This window comes from Danio rerio, chromosome 4 (genome assembly GCF_052040795.2).
Source record: "Danio rerio strain M-AB ecotype USA chromosome 4, GRCz13ab, whole genome shotgun sequence".
NCBI lineage: Eukaryota > Metazoa > Chordata > Actinopteri > Cypriniformes > Danionidae > Danio > Danio rerio.
This window is the reverse complement of record NC_141024.2, coordinates 61,012,914-61,031,537: the sequence shown is the minus strand read 5'-3', so window position 1 is coordinate 61,031,537 and position 18,624 is coordinate 61,012,914. Positions and strand designations below refer to the sequence as shown.

At 48.5% G+C, this 18,624-nt stretch overlaps 1 protein-coding gene and 23 non-coding genes across 24 annotated transcripts in view; 7 read left to right on the top strand and 17 right to left on the bottom strand.

Moving 5' to 3' along the window:
• The window catches only part of LOC148682285 (uncharacterized), a 161,517-nt gene that overhangs the window by 114,889 nt on the left and 28,004 nt on the right, over positions 1 to 18,624 (bottom strand). The window lies entirely within an intron of this gene.
• trnay-gua (transfer RNA tyrosine (anticodon GUA)) lies at positions 243 to 329 on the bottom strand. The gene is given in 2 exon segments: positions 243 to 278; positions 293 to 329. It is a non-coding gene; the product is annotated as a tRNA-Tyr (tRNA).
• Positions 418 to 489, bottom strand: trnae-uuc (transfer RNA glutamic acid (anticodon UUC)). The gene has a single exon. It is a non-coding gene; the product is annotated as a tRNA-Glu (tRNA).
• On the bottom strand, positions 1,752 to 1,824 carry trnar-acg (transfer RNA arginine (anticodon ACG)). Its single transcript has one exon. It is a non-coding gene; the product is annotated as a tRNA-Arg (tRNA).
• On the top strand, positions 2,122 to 2,193 carry trnae-cuc (transfer RNA glutamic acid (anticodon CUC)). Its single transcript has one exon. It is a non-coding gene; the product is annotated as a tRNA-Glu (tRNA).
• Positions 2,279 to 2,365, bottom strand: trnay-gua (transfer RNA tyrosine (anticodon GUA)). The gene is given in 2 exon segments: positions 2,279 to 2,314; positions 2,329 to 2,365. It is a non-coding gene; the product is annotated as a tRNA-Tyr (tRNA).
• Positions 3,786 to 3,858, bottom strand: trnar-acg (transfer RNA arginine (anticodon ACG)). Its single transcript has one exon. It is a non-coding gene; the product is annotated as a tRNA-Arg (tRNA).
• trnae-cuc (transfer RNA glutamic acid (anticodon CUC)) lies at positions 4,156 to 4,227 on the top strand. The gene has a single exon. It is a non-coding gene; the product is annotated as a tRNA-Glu (tRNA).
• trnay-gua (transfer RNA tyrosine (anticodon GUA)) lies at positions 4,313 to 4,399 on the bottom strand. The gene is given in 2 exon segments: positions 4,313 to 4,348; positions 4,363 to 4,399. It is a non-coding gene; the product is annotated as a tRNA-Tyr (tRNA).
• On the bottom strand, positions 5,821 to 5,893 carry trnar-acg (transfer RNA arginine (anticodon ACG)). The gene has a single exon. It is a non-coding gene; the product is annotated as a tRNA-Arg (tRNA).
• trnae-cuc (transfer RNA glutamic acid (anticodon CUC)) lies at positions 6,191 to 6,262 on the top strand. The gene has a single exon. It is a non-coding gene; the product is annotated as a tRNA-Glu (tRNA).
• Positions 6,348 to 6,434, bottom strand: trnay-gua (transfer RNA tyrosine (anticodon GUA)). The gene is given in 2 exon segments: positions 6,348 to 6,383; positions 6,398 to 6,434. It is a non-coding gene; the product is annotated as a tRNA-Tyr (tRNA).
• On the bottom strand, positions 7,855 to 7,927 carry trnar-acg (transfer RNA arginine (anticodon ACG)). The gene has a single exon. It is a non-coding gene; the product is annotated as a tRNA-Arg (tRNA).
• trnae-cuc (transfer RNA glutamic acid (anticodon CUC)) lies at positions 8,225 to 8,296 on the top strand. The gene has a single exon. It is a non-coding gene; the product is annotated as a tRNA-Glu (tRNA).
• On the bottom strand, positions 8,382 to 8,468 carry trnay-gua (transfer RNA tyrosine (anticodon GUA)). The gene is given in 2 exon segments: positions 8,382 to 8,417; positions 8,432 to 8,468. It is a non-coding gene; the product is annotated as a tRNA-Tyr (tRNA).
• On the top strand, positions 10,259 to 10,330 carry trnae-cuc (transfer RNA glutamic acid (anticodon CUC)). Its single transcript has one exon. It is a non-coding gene; the product is annotated as a tRNA-Glu (tRNA).
• Positions 10,416 to 10,502, bottom strand: trnay-gua (transfer RNA tyrosine (anticodon GUA)). Its single transcript is given in 2 exon segments — positions 10,416 to 10,451; positions 10,466 to 10,502. It is a non-coding gene; the product is annotated as a tRNA-Tyr (tRNA).
• trnae-uuc (transfer RNA glutamic acid (anticodon UUC)) lies at positions 10,591 to 10,662 on the bottom strand. Its single transcript has one exon. It is a non-coding gene; the product is annotated as a tRNA-Glu (tRNA).
• On the bottom strand, positions 11,924 to 11,996 carry trnar-acg (transfer RNA arginine (anticodon ACG)). The gene has a single exon. It is a non-coding gene; the product is annotated as a tRNA-Arg (tRNA).
• Positions 12,294 to 12,365, top strand: trnae-cuc (transfer RNA glutamic acid (anticodon CUC)). Its single transcript has one exon. It is a non-coding gene; the product is annotated as a tRNA-Glu (tRNA).
• Positions 12,451 to 12,537, bottom strand: trnay-gua (transfer RNA tyrosine (anticodon GUA)). Its single transcript is given in 2 exon segments — positions 12,451 to 12,486; positions 12,501 to 12,537. It is a non-coding gene; the product is annotated as a tRNA-Tyr (tRNA).
• On the top strand, positions 14,328 to 14,399 carry trnae-cuc (transfer RNA glutamic acid (anticodon CUC)). The gene has a single exon. It is a non-coding gene; the product is annotated as a tRNA-Glu (tRNA).
• Positions 14,485 to 14,571, bottom strand: trnay-gua (transfer RNA tyrosine (anticodon GUA)). The gene is given in 2 exon segments: positions 14,485 to 14,520; positions 14,535 to 14,571. It is a non-coding gene; the product is annotated as a tRNA-Tyr (tRNA).
• On the bottom strand, positions 14,660 to 14,731 carry trnae-uuc (transfer RNA glutamic acid (anticodon UUC)). The gene has a single exon. It is a non-coding gene; the product is annotated as a tRNA-Glu (tRNA).

The following is an 18,624-nucleotide window of genomic DNA, read 5'->3' as shown; positions in this document are numbered from 1 at the left end:
CGTTAGAGTTATTTTTGTCAGAGCGCTGCAGCACACCTGGGTGGAGGCCCACAGCTAGACTTGACGGCAACATTCAGCCAGACCTTCCCTGGTGGTCTAGTGGTTAGGATTCGGGGCTCTCACCGCCGCGGCCCGGGTTCGATTCCTGGTCAGGGAACTTCCTTTTCACCTCCATGCTGAACTTTGAGCAGTGGTGAACTCACAAGGCGAAGGCAAGAAAGCGGCTCTGAGCGCAAAAGATGTCCTTCGAGCCGGAGTCGAACCAGCGACCTAAGGATTGCCATCATCCTACCTACAGTCCTCCGCTCTACCAACTGAGCTATCGAAGGCTTACGGTGCAGTTCCACAACCACATCCTATAAGGTAGCTGCAGTCCGACCGCTGGCCAAAAAGAACAGAAGCAAAAGCACTCAAGCCTTCCCATACCGGAATTCGAACCCGGGACGCCTGGGTGAAAACCAGGAATCCTAACCGCTAGACCATATGGGAACTGCCACTTTGGAAAGCCAGTCTTGGCACAAACTCCAGTTCATTCTGATCGCTGGCACGTCCCTGCTCCGCTTGCACAAGTGCCACTCATACACTTACGCACTCTCTCATACACAGTTTCTTGGTTTCCGTAACCGAGAACCTTCTGATCCGTAGTCATAAGCGCTAACCTTTGTGCCACCGTCACTCTGTTCAGCACCTTGTTAGCACATTGCTTGGAGCAAGGACAAGGCTCTGTCAACCCGGAGTTTCTTCACCACACATTCTGCTTTGTTTTTATGGCAAGAGGTTGTGTGGATGGGATGCTCTTACAGGATTCCTGACAGTCCCTCCATAGAAGACCTGAGATCCAGGGTTGGAGACTCACTCCTCTCCAAGAGGAGGTTAAAAGCAATGGTTTCTTTTGTGTCTGTGTGTCAGAGCGCTTATGTGTTGCTGCAGCTCAGAGACCTACAAGTGGAGGAGATTACACTGCAAGTTGCCTGGATGACCTCTAAGTGGTAGGCACTTATGCCGCACGTAGGCTGGGTTTGCGATTGATGTAGTTGTAGTAGACATTCATAAAAATAAAAAAAATATATAAACTGCTTACTCTGAGGTTGTGTTTAGGGTTGGGGTAGGAGTAAAATTGAATAAAACACAGCAGGTTACCGTGAGGTTGGGCCTAGGGCTGGGGTAGGTGTAATTTTAATAAACTGCGATAGGTTGTATTCTGTGCCATGTACGAGCTCAAGTCTCACCCGCTTGGAGCTGACCAGGCCATTTGGAGCAGGCTCCGATTTCTATTTATACCTTTCTCAGTCAGGTAACTTCCTTTTCAGTAGTATGAGCGTCTGCACTGTGTGGCATATTTGCCGACATATAACAGAGACTGAAACATTGCTCACACTTGTCTGAGGTGGTCATTTTGACTGCAATCTTGTTTTAGGCTGGCACTTTGTTTTTGAATATTGTCTGCTTTTCGAATGCGTATCAGTGCTGCAGTAGAACGCCTTAGCCTCACAGCAAACATTTTGGTCTACAAGCTGTCACTGCCGTCTTCCCAGGAGAGTGGCTGTACTGGTTTCTTCTGGAAGTCCTGAGAGATGTACGGGACCAAGACATGAGAGCAGTTGGGGCATCCTTTGAACCCAGGAGAGCACCCCACAGGCTCTGTGCTGGCGGCCCCAGAAACTCGATTCACTCCAGAGTAGAACCGAACAACTCCGGCAGGGGCAAACCGCGACCGCACTGCACTGAGAGCAACGCAAAAAAGTCTTGAACGAGCCAGCCAGGAGTCGAACCTAAAATCTTCTGATCCGTAGTCAGACGCGTTATCCATTGCGCCACTGGCCCAGTCGGCGTCAGCAGTGCTCAGTAGCATGCTGATTGGAAAGAGGACACGGCTCGGTGAACATGGAGTTCCTTCAACGCATGCTGTGCTTTGTTGTCATGGCAAGTTGTGGTGTCGATAGGATGCTCTTACACCGAGCATGTGACAGTCCCTCCCAAGAAGAACTGTGATCCAGGCTCTGAGACTTTCTCTTCCCCAGGAGGAGGTTGCAAACGTTAGAGTTATTTTTGTCAGAGCAGCTGCAGCACACCTGGGTGGAGGCCCACAGCTAGACTTGACAGCAACTTTCAGCAAGACCTTCCCTGGTGGTCTAGTGGTTAGGATTCGGCGCTCTCACCGCCGCGGCCCGGGTTCGATTCCCGGTCAGGGAACTTCCTTTTCACCTCCATGCTGAACTTTGAGCAGTGGTGAACTCACTTGGCGAAGGCAAGAAAGCGGCTCTGAGCGCAAAAGATGTCCTTCGAGCCGGAGTCGAACCAGCGACCTAAGGATTGCCATCATCCTACCTACAGTCCTCCGCTCTACCAACTGAGCTATCGAAGGCTTACAGCGCAGTTCCACAACCACATCCTATAAGGTAGCTGCAGTCCGACCGCTGGCCAAAAAGAACAGAAGCAAAAGCACTCAAGCCTTCCCATACCAGGAGTCGAACCCGGGCCGCCTGGGTGAAAACAGGAATCCTAACCGCTAGACCATATGGGAACTGCCACTTTGGAAAGCCAGTCTTGGCACAAACTCCAGTTCATTCTGATCGCTGGCACGTCCCTGCTCCGCTTGCACAAGTGCCACTCATACACTTACGCACTCTCTCATACACAGTTTCTTGGTTTCCGTAACCGAGAACCTTCTGATCCGTAGTCATAAGCGCTAACCTTTGTGCCACCGTCACTCTGTTCAGCACCTTGTTAGCACATTGCTTGGAGCAAGGACAAGGCTCTGTCAACCCGGAGTTCCTTCACCACACATTCTGCTTTGTTTTTATGGCAAGAGGTTGTGTGGATGGGATGCTCTTACAGGATTCCTGACAGTCCCTCCATAGAAGACCTGAGATCCAGGGTCGGAGACTCACTCCTCTCCAAGAGGAGGTTAAAAGCAATGGTTTCATTTGTGTCTGTGTGTCAGAGCGCGTATGTGTTGCTGCAGCTCAGAGACCTACAAGTGGAGGAGATTACACTGCAAGTTGCCTGGATGACCTCTAAGTGGTAGGCACTTATGCCGCACGTAGGCTGGGTTTGCGATTGATGTAGTTGTAGTAGACATTCATAAAAATAAAAAAAATATATAAACTGCTTACTCTGAGGTTGTGTTTAGGGTTGGGGTAGGAGTAAAATTGAATAAAACACAGCAGGTTACCGTGAGGTTGGGCCTAGGGCTGGGGTAGGTGTGATTTTAATAAACTGCGATAGGTTGTATTCTGTGCCATGTACGAGCTCAAGTCTCACCCGCTTGGAGCTGACCAGGCCATTTGGAGCAGGCTCCGATTTCTATTTATACCTTTCTCAGTCAGGTAACTTCCTTTTCAGTAGTATGAGCGTCTGCACTGTGTGGCATATTTGCCGACATATAACAGAGACTGAAACATTGCTCACACTTGTCTGAGGTGGTCATTTTGACTGCAATCTTGTTTTAGGCTGGCACTTTGTTTTTGAATATTGTCTGCTTTTCGAATGCGTATCTGTGCTGCAGTAGAACGCCTTAGCCTCACAGCAAACATTTTGGTCTACAAGCTGTCACTGCCGTCTTCCCAGGAGAGTGGCTGTACTGGTTTCTTCTGGAAGTCCTGAGAGATGTACGGGACCAAGACATGAGAGCAGTTGGGGCATCTTTTGAACCCAGGAGAGCACCCCACAGGCTCTGTGCTGGCGCCCCAGAAACTCGATTCACTCCAGAGTAGAACCGAACAACTCCGGCAGGGGCAAAGCGCGACCGCACGGCACTGAGAGCATCGCAAAAAAATCTTGAACGAGCCAGCCAGGAGTCGAACCTAAAATCTTCTGATCCGTAGTCAGACGCGTTATCCATTGCGCCACTGGCCCAGTCGGCGTCAGCAGTGCTCAGTAGCTTGCTGATTGGAAAGAGGACACGGCTCGGTGAACATGGAGTTCCTTCAACGCATGCTGTGCTTTGTTGTCATGGCAAGTTGTGGTGTCGATAGGATGCTCTTACACCGAGCATGTGACAGTCCCTCCCAAGAAGAACTGTGATCCAGGCTCTGAGACTTTCTCTTCCCCAGGAGGAGGTTGCAAACGTTAGAGTTATTTTTGTCAGAGCAGCTGCAGCACACCTGGGTGGAGGCCCACAGCTAGACTTGACAGCAACTTTCAGCAAGACCTTCCCTGGTGGTCTAGTGGTTAGGATTCGGCGCTCTCACCGCCGCGGCCCGGGTTCGATTCCCGGTCAGGGAACTTCCTTTTCACCTCCATGCTGAACTTTGAGCAGTGGTGAACTCACTTGGCGAAGGCAAGAAAGCGGCTCTGAGCGCAAAAGATGTCCTTCGAGCCGGAGTCGAACCAGCGACCTAAGGATTGCCATCATCCTACCTACAGTCCTCCGCTCTACCAACTGAGCTATCGAAGGCTTACAGCGCAGTTCCACAACCACATCCTATAAGGTAGCTGCAGTCCGACCGCTGGCCAAAAAGAACAGAAGCAAAAGCACTCAAGCCTTCCCATACCAGGAGTCGAACCCGGGCCGCCTGGGTGAAAACAGGAATCCTAACCACTAGACCATATGGGAACTGCCACTTTGGAAAGCCAGTCTTGGCACAAACTCCAGTTCATTCTGATCGCTGGCACGTCCCTGCTCCGCTTGCACAAGTGCCACTCATACACTTACGCACTCTCTCATACACAGTTTCTTGGTTTCCGTAACCGAGAACCTTCTGATCCGTAGTCATAAGCGCTAACCTTTGTGCCACCGTCACTCTGTTCAGCACCTTGTTAGCACATTGCTTGGAGCAAGGACAAGGCTCTGTCAACCCGGAGTTTCTTCACCACACATTCTGCTTTGTTTTTATGGCAAGAGGTTGTGTGGATGGGATGCTCTTACAGGATTCCTGACAGTCCCTCCATAGAAGACCTGAGATCCAGGGTTGGAGACTCACTCCTCTCCAAGAGGAGGTTAAAAGCAATGGTTTCTTTTGTGTCTGTGTGTCAGAGCGCTTATGTGTTGCTGCAGCTCAGAGACCTACAAGTGGAGGAGATTACACTGCAAGTTGCCTGGATGACCTCTAAGTGGTAGGCACTTATGCCGCACGTAGGCTGGGTTTGCGATTGATGTAGTTGTAGTAGACATTCATAAAAATAAAAAAAATATATAAACTGCTTACTCTGAGGTTGTGTTTAGGGTTGGGGTAGGAGTAAAATTGAATAAAACACAGCAGGTTACCGTGAGGTTGGGCCTAGGGCTGGGGTAGGTGTAATTTTAATAAACTGCGATAGGTTGTATTCTGTGCCATGTACGAGCTCAAGTCTCACCCGCTTGGAGCTGACCAGGCCATTTGGAGCAGGCTCCGATTTCTATTTATACCTTTCTCAGTCAGGTAACTTCCTTTTCAGTAGTATGAGCGTCTGCACTGTGTGGCATATTTGCCGACATATAACAGAGACTGAAACATTGCTCACACTTGTCTGAGGTGGTCATTTTGACTGCAATCTTGTTTTAGGCTGGCACTTTGTTTTTGAATATTGTCTGCTTTTCGAATGCGTATCAGTGCTGCAGTAGAACGCCTTAGCCTCACAGCAAACATTTTGGTCTACAAGCTGTCACTGCCGTCTTCCCAGGAGAGTGGCTGTACTGGTTTCTTCTGGAAGTCCTGAGAGATGTACGGGACCAAGACATGAGAGCAGTTGGGGCATCCTTTGAACCCAGGAGAGCACCCCACAGGCTTTGTGCTGGCGGCCCCAGAAACTCGATTCACTCCAGAGTAGAACCGAACAACTCCGGCAGGGGCAAACCGCGACCGCACTGCACTGAGAGCAACGCAAAAAAGTCTTGAACGAGCCAGCCAGGAGTCGAACCTAAAATCTTCTGATCCGTAGTCAGACGCGTTATCCATTGCGCCACTGGCCCAGTCGGCGTCAGCAGTGCTCAGTAGCATGCTGATTGGAAAGAGGACACGGCTCGGTGAACATGGAGTTCCTTCAACGCATGCTGTGCTTTGTTGTCATGGCAAGTTGTGGTGTCGATAGGATGCTCTTACACCGAGCATGTGACAGTCCCTCCCAAGAAGAACTGTGATCCAGGCTCTGAGACTTTCTCTTCCCCAGGAGGAGGTTGCAAACGTTAGAGTTATTTTTGTCAGAGCAGCTGCAGCACACCTGGGTGGAGGCCCACAGCTAGACTTGACAGCAACTTTCAGCAAGACCTTCCCTGGTGGTCTAGTGGTTAGGATTCGGCGCTCTCACCGCCGCGGCCCGGGTTCGATTCCCGGTCAGGGAACTTCCTTTTCACCTCCATGCTGAACTTTGAGCAGTGGTGAACTCACTTGGCGAAGGCAAGAAAGCGGCTCTGAGCGCAAAAGATGTCCTTCGAGCCGGAGTCGAACCAGCGACCTAAGGATTGCCATCATCCTACCTACAGTCCTCCGCTCTACCAACTGAGCTATCGAAGGCTTACAGCGCAGTTCCACAACCACATCCTATAAGGTAGCTGCAGTCCGACCGCTGGCCAAAAAGAACAGAAGCAAAAGCACTCAAGCCTTCCCATACCAGGAGTCGAACCCGGGCCGCCTGGGTGAAAACAGGAATCCTAACCGCTAGACCATATGGGAACTGCCACTTTGGAAAGCCAGTCTTGGCACAAACTCCAGTTCATTCTGATCGCTGGCACGTCCCTGCTCCGCTTGCACAAGTGCCACTCATACACTTACGCACTCTCTCATACACAGTTTCTTGGTTTCCGTAACCGAGAACCTTCTGATCCGTAGTCATAAGCGCTAACCTTTGTGCCACCGTCACTCTGTTCAGCACCTTGTTAGCACATTGCTTGGAGCAAGGACAAGGCTCTGTCAACCCGGAGTTCCTTCACCACACATTCTGCTTTGTTTTTATGGCAAGAGGTTGTGTGGATGGGATGCTCTTACAGGATTCCTGACAGTCCCTCCATAGAAGACCTGAGATCCAGGGTCGGAGACTCACTCCTCTCCAAGAGGAGGTTAAAAGCAATGGTTTCATTTGTGTCTGTGTGTCAGAGCGCGTATGTGTTGCTGCAGCTCAGAGACCTACAAGTGGAGGAGATTACACTGCAAGTTGCCTGGATGACCTCTAAGTGGTAGGCACTTATGCCGCACGTAGGCTGGGTTTGCGATTGATGTAGTTGTAGTAGACATTCATAAAAATAAAAAAAATATATAAACTGCTTACTCTGAGGTTGTGTTTAGGGTTGGGGTAGGAGTAAAATTGAATAAAACACAGCAGGTTACCGTGAGGTTGGGCCTAGGGCTGGGGTAGGTGTGATTTTAATAAACTGCGATAGGTTGTATTCTGTGCCATGTACGAGCTCAAGTCTCACCCGCTTGGAGCTGACCAGGCCATTTGGAGCAGGCTCCGATTTCTATTTATACCTTTCTCAGTCAGGTAACTTCCTTTTCAGTAGTATGAGCGTCTGCACTGTGTGGCATATTTGCCGACATATAACAGAGACTGAAACATTGCTCACACTTGTCTGAGGTGGTCATTTTGACTGCAATCTTGTTTTAGGCTGGCACTTTGTTTTTGAATATTGTCTGCTTTTCGAATGCGTATCTGTGCTGCAGTAGAACGCCTTAGCCTCACAGCAAACATTTTGGTCTACAAGCTGTCACTGCCGTCTTCCCAGGAGAGTGGCTGTACTGGTTTCTTCTGGAAGTCCTGAGAGATGTACGGGACCAAGACATGAGAGCAGTTGGGGCATCTTTTGAACCCAGGAGAGCACCCCACAGGCTCTGTGCTGGCGCCCCAGAAACTCGATTCACTCCAGAGTAGAACCGAACAACTCCGGCAGGGGCAAAGCGCGACCGCACGGCACTGAGAGCATCGCAAAAAAATCTTGAACGAGCCAGCCAGGAGTCGAACCTAAAATCTTCTGATCCGTAGTCAGACGCGTTATCCATTGCGCCACTGGCCCAGTCGGCGTCAGCAGTGCTCAGTAGCTTGCTGATTGGAAAGAGGACACGGCTCGGTGAACATGGAGTTCCTTCAACGCATGCTGTGCTTTGTTGTCATGGCAAGTTGTGGTGTCGATAGGATGCTCTTACACCGAGCATGTGACAGTCCCTCCCAAGAAGAACTGTGATCCAGGCTCTGAGACTTTCTCTTCCCCAGGAGGAGGTTGCAAACGTTAGAGTTATTTTTGTCAGAGCAGCTGCAGCACACCTGGGTGGAGGCCCACAGCTAGACTTGACAGCAACTTTCAGCAAGACCTTCCCTGGTGGTCTAGTGGTTAGGATTCGGCGCTCTCACCGCCGCGGCCCGGGTTCGATTCCCGGTCAGGGAACTTCCTTTTCACCTCCATGCTGAACTTTGAGCAGTGGTGAACTCACTTGGCGAAGGCAAGAAAGCGGCTCTGAGCGCAAAAGATGTCCTTCGAGCCGGAGTCGAACCAGCGACCTAAGGATTGCCATCATCCTACCTACAGTCCTCCGCTCTACCAACTGAGCTATCGAAGGCTTACAGCGCAGTTCCACAACCACATCCTATAAGGTAGCTGCAGTCCGACCGCTGGCCAAAAAGAACAGAAGCAAAAGCACTCAAGCCTTCCCATACCAGGAGTCGAACCCGGGCCGCCTGGGTGAAAACAGGAATCCTAACCGCTAGACCATATGGGAACTGCCACTTTGGAAAGCCAGTCTTGGCACAAACTCCAGTTCATTCTGATCGCTGGCACGTCCCTGCTCCGCTTGCACAAGTGCCACTCATACACTTACGCACTCTCTCATACACAGTTTCTTGGTTTCCGTAACCGAGAACCTTCTGATCCGTAGTCATAAGCGCTAACCTTTGTGCCACCGTCACTCTGTTCAGCACCTTGTTAGCACATTGCTTGGAGCAAGGACAAGGCTCTGTCAACCCGGAGTTTCTTCACCACACATTCTGCTTTGTTTTTATGGCAAGAGGTTGTGTGGATGGGATGCTCTTACAGGATTCCTGACAGTCCCTCCATAGAAGACCTGAGATCCAGGGTTGGAGACTCACTCCTCTCCAAGAGGAGGTTAAAAGCAATGGTTTCTTTTGTGTCTGTGTGTCAGAGCGCTTATGTGTTGCTGCAGCTCAGAGACCTACAAGTGGAGGAGATTACACTGCAAGTTGCCTGGATGACCTCTAAGTGGTAGGCACTTATGCCGCACGTAGGCTGGGTTTGCGATTGATGTAGTTGTAGTAGACATTCATAAAAATAAAAAAAATATATAAACTGCTTACTCTGAGGTTGTGTTTAGGGTTGGGGTAGGAGTAAAATTGAATAAAACACAGCAGGTTACCGTGAGGTTGGGCCTAGGGCTGGGGTAGGTGTAATTTTAATAAACTGCGATAGGTTGTATTCTGTGCCATGTACGAGCTCAAGTCTCACCCGCTTGGAGCTGACCAGGCCATTTGGAGCAGGCTCCGATTTCTATTTATACCTTTCTCAGTCAGGTAACTTCCTTTTCAGTAGTATGAGCGTCTGCACTGTGTGGCATATTTGCCGACATATAACAGAGACTGAAACATTGCTCACACTTGTCTGAGGTGGTCATTTTGACTGCAATCTTGTTTTAGGCTGGCACTTTGTTTTTGAATATTGTCTGCTTTTCGAATGCGTATCTGTGCTGCAGTAGAACGCCTTAGCCTCACAGCAAACATTTTGGTCTACAAGCTGTCACTGCCGTCTTCCCAGGAGAGTGGCTGTACTGGTTTCTTCTGGAAGTCCTGAGAGATGTACGGGACCAAGACATGAGAGCAGTTGGGGCATCTTTTGAACCCAGGAGAGCACCCCACAGGCTCTGTGCTGGCGCCCCAGAAACTCGATTCACTCCAGAGTAGAACCGAACAACTCCGGCAGGGGCAAAGCGCGACCGCACGGCACTGAGAGCATCGCAAAAAAATCTTGAACGAGCCAGCCAGGAGTCGAACCTAAAATCTTCTGATCCGTAGTCAGACGCATTATCCATTGCGCCACTGGCCCAGTCGGCGTCAGCAGTGCTCAGTAGCTTGCTGATTGGAAAGAGGACACGGCTCGGTGAACATGGAGTTCCTTCAACGCATGCTGTGCTTTGTTGTCATGGCAAGTTGTGGTGTCGATAGGATGCTCTTACACCGAGCATGTGACAGTCCCTCCCAAGAAGAACTGTGATCCAGGCTCTGAGACTTTCTCTTCCCCAGGAGGAGGTTGCAAACGTTAGAGTTATTTTTGTCAGAGCAGCTGCAGCACACCTGGGTGGAGGCCCACAGCTAGACTTGACAGCAACTTTCAGCAAGACCTTCCCTGGTGGTCTAGTGGTTAGGATTCGGCGCTCTCACCGCCGCGGCCCGGGTTCGATTCCCGGTCAGGGAACTTCCTTTTCACCTCCATGCTGAACTTTGAGCAGTGGTGAACTCACTTGGCGAAGGCAAGAAAGCGGCTCTGAGCGCAAAAGATGTCCTTCGAGCCGGAGTCGAACCAGCGACCTAAGGATTGCCATCATCCTACCTACAGTCCTCCGCTCTACCAACTGAGCTATCGAAGGCTTACGGCGCAGTTCCACAACCACATCCTATAAGGTAGCTGCAGTCCGACCGCTGGCCAAAAAGGACAGAAGCAAAAGCACTCAAGCCTTCCCATACTGGGAGTCGAACCCGGGCCGCCTGGGTGAAAACCAGGAATCCTAACCGCTAGACCATATGGGAACTGCCACTTTGGAAAGCCAGTCTTGGCACAAACTCCAGTTCATTCTGATCGCTGGCACGTCCCTGCTCCGCTTGCACAAGTGCCACTCATACACTTACGCACTCTCTCATACACAGTTTCTTGGTTTCCGTAACCGAGAACTTTCTGATCCGTAGTCATAAGCGCTAACCTTTGTGCCACCGTCACTCTGTTCAGCACCTTGTTAGCACATTGCTTGGAGCAAGGACAAGGCTCTGTCAACCCGGAGTTCCTTCACCACACATTCTGCTTTGTTTTTATGGCAAGAGGTTGTGTGGATGGGATGCTCTTACAGGATTCCTGACAGTCCCTCCATAGAAGACCTGAGATCCAGGGTCGGAGACTCACTCCTCTCCAAGAGGAGGTTAAAAGCAATGGTTTCTTTTGTGTCTGTGTGTCAGAGCGCGTATGTGTTGCTGCAGCTCAGAGACCTACAAGTGGAGGAGATTACACTGCAAGTTGCCTGGATGACCTCTAAGTGGCAGGCACTTATGCCGCACGTAGGCTGGGTTTGCGATTTATGTAGTTGTAGTAGACATTCATAAAAATAAAAAAAATATATAAACTGCTTACTCTGAGGTTGTGTTTAGGGTTGGGGTAGGAGTAAAATTGAATAAAACACAGCAGGTTACCGTGAGGTTGGGCCTAGGGCTGGGGTAGGTGTGATTTTAATAAACTGCGATAGGTTGTATTCTGTGCCATGTACGAGCTCAAGTCTCACCCGCTTGGAGCTGACCAGGCCATTTGGAGCAGGCTCCGATTTCTATTTATACCTTTCTCAGTCAGGTAACTTCCTTTTCAGTAGTATGAGCGTCTGCACTGTGTGGCATATTTGCCGACATATAACAGAGACTGAAACATTGCTCACACTTGTCTGAGGTGGTCATTTTGACTGCAATCTTGTTTTAGGCTGGCACTTTGTTTTTGAATATTGTCTGCTTTTCGAATGCGTATCTGTGCTGCAGTAGAACGCCTTAGCCTCACAGCAAACATTTTGGTCTACAAGCTGTCACTGCCGTCTTCCCAGGAGAGTGGCTGTACTGGTTTCTTCTGGAAGTCCTGAGAGATGTACGGGACCAAGACATGAGAGCAGTTGGGGCATCTTTTGAACCCAGGAGAGCACCCCACAGGCTCTGTGCTGGCGCCCCAGAAACTCGATTCACTCCAGAGTAGAACCGAACAACTCCGGCAGGGGCAAAGCGCGACCGCACGGCACTGAGAGCATCGCAAAAAAATCTTGAACGAGCCAGCCAGGAGTCGAACCTAAAATCTTCTGATCCGTAGTCAGACGCGTTATCCATTGCGCCACTGGCCCAGTCGGCGTCAGCAGTGCTCAGTAGCTTGCTGATTGGAAAGAGGACACGGCTCGGTGAACATGGAGTTCCTTCAACGCATGCTGTGCTTTGTTGTCATGGCAAGTTGTGGTGTCGATAGGATGCTCTTACACCGAGCATGTGACAGTCCCTCCCAAGAAGAACTGTGATCCAGGCTCTGAGACTTTCTCTTCCCCAGGAGGAGGTTGCAAACGTTAGAGTTATTTTTGTCAGAGCAGCTGCAGCACACCTGGGTGGAGGCCCACAGCTAGACTTGACAGCAACTTTCAGCAAGACCTTCCCTGGTGGTCTAGTGGTTAGGATTCGGCGCTCTCACCGCCGCGGCCCGGGTTCGATTCCCGGTCAGGGAACTTCCTTTTCACCTCCATGCTGAACTTTGAGCAGTGGTGAACTCACTTGGCGAAGGCAAGAAAGCGGCTCTGAGCGCAAAAGATGTCCTTCGAGCCGGAGTCGAACCAGCGACCTAAGGATTGCCATCATCCTACCTACAGTCCTCCGCTCTACCAACTGAGCTATCGAAGGCTTACAGCGCAGTTCCACAACCACATCCTATAAGGTAGCTGCAGTCCGACCGCTGGCCAAAAAGAACAGAAGCAAAAGCACTCAAGCCTTCCCATACCAGGAGTCGAACCCGGGCCGCCTGGGTGAAAACAGGAATCCTAACCGCTAGACCATATGGGAACTGCCACTTTGGAAAGCCAGTCTTGGCACAAACTCCAGTTCATTCTGATCGCTGGCACGTCCCTGCTCCGCTTGCACAAGTGCCACTCATACACTTACGCACTCTCTCATACACAGTTTCTTGGTTTCCGTAACCGAGAACCTTCTGATCCGTAGTCATAAGCGCTAACCTTTGTGCCACCGTCACTCTGTTCAGCACCTTGTTAGCACATTGCTTGGAGCAAGGACAAGGCTCTGTCAACCCGGAGTTTCTTCACCACACATTCTGCTTTGTTTTTATGGCAAGAGGTTGTGTGGATGGGATGCTCTTACAGGATTCCTGACAGTCCCTCCATAGAAGACCTGAGATCCAGGGTTGGAGACTCACTCCTCTCCAAGAGGAGGTTAAAAGCAATGGTTTCTTTTGTGTCTGTGTGTCAGAGCGCTTATGTGTTGCTGCAGCTCAGAGACCTACAAGTGGAGGAGATTACACTGCAAGTTGCCTGGATGACCTCTAAGTGGTAGGCACTTATGCCGCACGTAGGCTGGGTTTGCGATTGATGTAGTTGTAGTAGACATTCATAAAAATAAAAAAAATATATAAACTGCTTACTCTGAGGTTGTGTTTAGGGTTGGGGTAGGAGTAAAATTGAATAAAACACAGCAGGTTACCGTGAGGTTGGGCCTAGGGCTGGGGTAGGTGTAATTTTAATAAACTGCGATAGGTTGTATTCTGTGCCATGTACGAGCTCAAGTCTCACCCGCTTGGAGCTGACCAGGCCATTTGGAGCAGGCTCCGATTTCTATTTATACCTTTCTCAGTCAGGTAACTTCCTTTTCAGTAGTATGAGCGTCTGCACTGTGTGGCATATTTGCCGACATATAACAGAGACTGAAACATTGCTCACACTTGTCTGAGGTGGTCATTTTGACTGCAATCTTGTTTTAGGCTGGCACTTTGTTTTTGAATATTGTCTGCTTTTCGAATGCGTATCTGTGCTGCAGTAGAACGCCTTAGCCTCACAGCAAACATTTTGGTCTACAAGCTGTCACTGCCGTCTTCCCAGGAGAGTGGCTGTACTGGTTTCTTCTGGAAGTCCTGAGAGATGTACGGGACCAAGACATGAGAGCAGTTGGGGCATCTTTTGAACCCAGGAGAGCACCCCACAGGCTCTGTGCTGGCGCCCCAGAAACTCGATTCACTCCAGAGTAGAACCGAACAACTCCGGCAGGGGCAAAGCGCGACCGCACGGCACTGAGAGCATCGCAAAAAAATCTTGAACGAGCCAGCCAGGAGTCGAACCTAAAATCTTCTGATCCGTAGTCAGACGCATTATCCATTGCGCCACTGGCCCAGTCGGCGTCAGCAGTGCTCAGTAGCTTGCTGATTGGAAAGAGGACACGGCTCGGTGAACATGGAGTTCCTTCAACGCATGCTGTGCTTTGTTGTCATGGCAAGTTGTGGTGTCGATAGGATGCTCTTACACCGAGCATGTGACAGTCCCTCCCAAGAAGAACTGTGATCCAGGCTCTGAGACTTTCTCTTCCCCAGGAGGAGGTTGCAAACGTTAGAGTTATTTTTGTCAGAGCAGCTGCAGCACACCTGGGTGGAGGCCCACAGCTAGACTTGACAGCAACTTTCAGCAAGACCTTCCCTGGTGGTCTAGTGGTTAGGATTCGGCGCTCTCACCGCCGCGGCCCGGGTTCGATTCCCGGTCAGGGAACTTCCTTTTCACCTCCATGCTGAACTTTGAGCAGTGGTGAACTCACTTGGCGAAGGCAAGAAAGCGGCTCTGAGCGCAAAAGATGTCCTTCGAGCCGGAGTCGAACCAGCGACCTAAGGATTGCCATCATCCTACCTACAGTCCTCCGCTCTACCAACTGAGCTATCGAAGGCTTACGGCGCAGTTCCACAACCACATCCTATAAGGTAGCTGCAGTCCGACCGCTGGCCAAAAAGGACAGAAGCAAAAGCACTCAAGCCTTCCCATACTGGGAGTCGAACCCGGGCCGCCTGGGTGAAAACCAGGAATCCTAACCGCTAGACCATATGGGAACTGCCACTTTGGAAAGCCAGTCTTGGCACAAACTCCAGTTCATTCTGATCGCTGGCACGTCCCTGCTCCGCTTGCACAAGTGCCACTCATACACTTACGCACTCTCTCATACACAGTTTCTTGGTTTCCGTAACCGAGAACTTTCTGATCCGTAGTCATAAGCGCTAACCTTTGTGCCACCGTCACTCTGTTCAGCACCTTGTTAGCACATTGCTTGGAGCAAGGACAAGGCTCTGTCAACCCGGAGTTCCTTCACCACACATTCTGCTTTGTTTTTATGGCAAGAGGTTGTGTGGATGGGATGCTCTTACAGGATTCCTGACAGTCCCTCCATAGAAGACCTGAGATCCAGGGTCGGAGACTCACTCCTCTCCAAGAGGAGGTTAAAAGCAATGGTTTCTTTTGTGTCTGTGTGTCAGAGCGCGTATGTGTTGCTGCAGCTCAGAGACCTACAAGTGGAGGAGATTACACTGCAAGTTGCCTGGATGACCTCTAAGTGGCAGGCACTTATGCCGCACGTAGGCTGGGTTTGCGATTTATGTAGTTGTAGTAGACATTCATAAAAATAAAAAAAATATATAAACTGCTTACTCTGAGGTTGTGTATAGGGTTGGGGTAGGAGTAAAATTGAATAAAACACAGCAGGTTACCGTGAGGTTGGGCCTAGGACTGGGGTAGGTGTGATTTTAATAAACTGCGATAGGTTGTATTCTGTGCCATGTACGAGCTCAAGTCTCACCCGCTTGGAGCTGACCAGGAGGCCATTTGGAGCAGGCTCCGATTTCTATTTATACCTTTCTCAGTCAGGTAACTTCCTTTTCAGTAGTATGAGCATCTGCACTGTGTGGCATATTTGCCGACATATAACAGAGACTGAAACATTGCTCACACTTGTCTGAGGTGGTCATTTTGACTGCAATCTTGTTTAAGGCTGGCACTTTGTTTTTGAATATTGTCTGCTTTTCGAATGCGTATTTGTGCTGCAGTAGAACGCCTTAGCCTCACAGCAAACATTTTGGTCTACAAGCTGTCACTGCCGTCTTCCCAGGAGAGTGGCTGTACTGGTTTCTTCTGGAAGTTCTGAGAGATGTACGGGACCAAGACATGAGAGCAGTTGGGGCATCCTTTGAACCCAGGAGAGCACCCCACAGGCTCTGTGCTGGCGGCCCCAGAAACTCGATTCACTCCAGAGTAGAACCGAACAACTCCGGCAGGGGCAAATCGCGACCGCACTGCACTGAGAGCAACGCAAAAAAAATCTTGAACGAGCCAGCCAGGAGTCGAATCTAGAATCTTCTGATCCGTAGTCAGATGCGTTATCCATTGCGCCACTGGCCCAGTCCGCGTCAGCAGTGCTCAGTAGCATGCTGATTGGAAAGAGCACATGGCCCGGTAAACATGGAGTTCATTCAACGCATGCTGTGCTTTGTTGTCATGGCAAGTTGTGGTGTCGATAGGATGCTTTTACACAGAGCATGTGACAGTCCCTCCGTAGAAGAACTTTGAACCAGGCTCTGAGACTTTCTCTTCTCTAGGAGGAGGTTGCAAACATTAGAGTTATTTTTGTCAGAGCAGCTGCAGCACACCTGGGTGGAGGCCCACAGCTAGGCTAGAGGGCAACCTTTAGCCAGGCCTTCCCTGGTGGTCTTGTGGCTAGGACTTAGTGCTCTTACCGCTGTGGCCCGGGTTCAATTCCTGGTCAGGGAGCTTCCTTTTCACCTCTTTGGTAAACTTTGAGCAGTCTTGCCGATGATCTCTTCACGAAAGCAGCTCTGAATGCAAAAGATGTCCTTCGAGCCGCACTATAAGATAGTGATGTGACGTTGTGCGCCGAGGCTTCGAAGCATGTATCAAAAAAACGATACATCTCGCAGTGAAGCAGTGTACCGGAGCTTGATTCGTTTTGCCATCATCACGTGATCAGTGACGTCCGAAGCTTCATTTTCGCCTTTACCCACGTGACTGCTTCAAATTTTGATTCAAAGGTTTAAACACCCTCATAGTAAAGTGTATAGCGAGAGAATTGGCGTCTATTACATACATTTGTTTCAAAGCACTGCACCAGTCCCACACACCAGTAATTAAACTAAACTACAATAGTATTTTTTAGTAAAAAGGTTTTAAACAATACTAAAGTGTATTAGCGTATATTTTTTATGACTATCTTTAAAGAAAACCACCGCATATCATAGTATTGTGTTTAACAGAGACAATCTGGTGATAGCAACCCTAAAGTATCGTTCACATAGCGTCCTCCTGGAGCACTTGCCTTTCAACCAGGATTCGCTGGTTCGATCCCCGCTTGGAGCGGGATTAATTGTGTTATGATAAACTTTGTGAATATCTTGGATTTTACTACAATCATTAGTTGTGTAATGTAATATATCTTGTGTAAAAACTACAGTAATTGAGTAATTTGTTTATATTGCTGTTGTATTACTACATGAATGAGTTGTTCAGTTGTGAACATTTGACATTATGGCAACACAGTGCTTTCCCACACTTTCACCAGAAGAGGTCCTCATCGAGCTCTGATTTAGAAAGCTTCGAGTAACGAACCTTTTTCCGATACAATTGAGTCGAGCGCTTCACTGGTTCAGAAAGCTTCATTTCACCATTACTACTGTAAGACGTAATAAGACACACTCTGGCACAGACGTCCAGTCTGCACGCTGGAATACACACTATTATCTCATGGTTAAGACGCAGCTTCAAAAATTAGTTTCAAACCGGAAGTACAAATTTGCTTGAAATAACGCAAAAACAACCAATTTACACTTTTTAGTGAAATATTTGTGTCCTAATAGTGTTTTTAGCAGTGTGGGACACATATATGACTGTCAACAGCTCAAAAATGTGTTTTGGTGTTTCGTGACCCTTTAAGGTACAAATACACACATGAAAATCTTACTTTGTTTTTCTTTTAACTAAGTATATTTTTATATGTTTTGTTGTTTTGTCTCAAATTATTTTATGTAGGACACAAATGCCTCAAATGCAGCTTTAACATCATTGGAATAAATTATATTTTAACATATTCAAATTGAAAGGTTAACATATTAAAAAGGAATAATTATTTACAAGGTTACTTTTATATCTGCATTTTTATAAACTAAAGCAGTTTTGTCCCAAACCTTTGGAAAATAGTCCATGTTGTCTTTATATTTTTAGATGTTTCATTTATTACTGATTTTAGTTTATTCTTTCAAAATATGTAATTATGCAGTTGAAGTGATATTGTGCTATTTTGCTACATAGTAGAAGTGAACTAGTTTTGTTTTGTGTTAAAGCCACAATGGCCCTGTATAAAAGTGCTTTACTGGGACCTTATAGGCACATTTTGTGCCTGGACTCAACTTAGTATTAGTGGGACCTAACTATTTTGTTAATTACTAAATGCCCACAGAGCATGCTCACAGGACATACTTCTGACTCAGATAGTATACCTATACTTCGCCCATTGTGGCTATATACACTCCACTTTGTGTGGACTTGCTATGGGCCCAAAGTGAACTTCTGTTTCGAGTGGGTCAACCCACAGTTTGGTCTAGCGACATTGTATATGTTTTTGGTATAGACATGTTTCTTTGGAAATTTGTGCACTAATACTGTACACTCAAGTACATGAAGGTGAGCTTTAGCAAACAGCATAATACATTCAAAACTATTGTATAAAAATAGCATATCTTATAAAAAAAAGCATATCTTAATTAAGATATAAATTGGATCTCATTGAAATACTGTAGAAATTATCCAAAATGATTTTTATGTATTGTACTATAAAACAATCCTATAGGAATGGTTCCAAAATATGATCAAAATTCTAATTGAATTCCTTCAAAGAAATCCTATAAGATGCTACTTTTTTGTCTGTTTGGCGGTGCCACAAAAA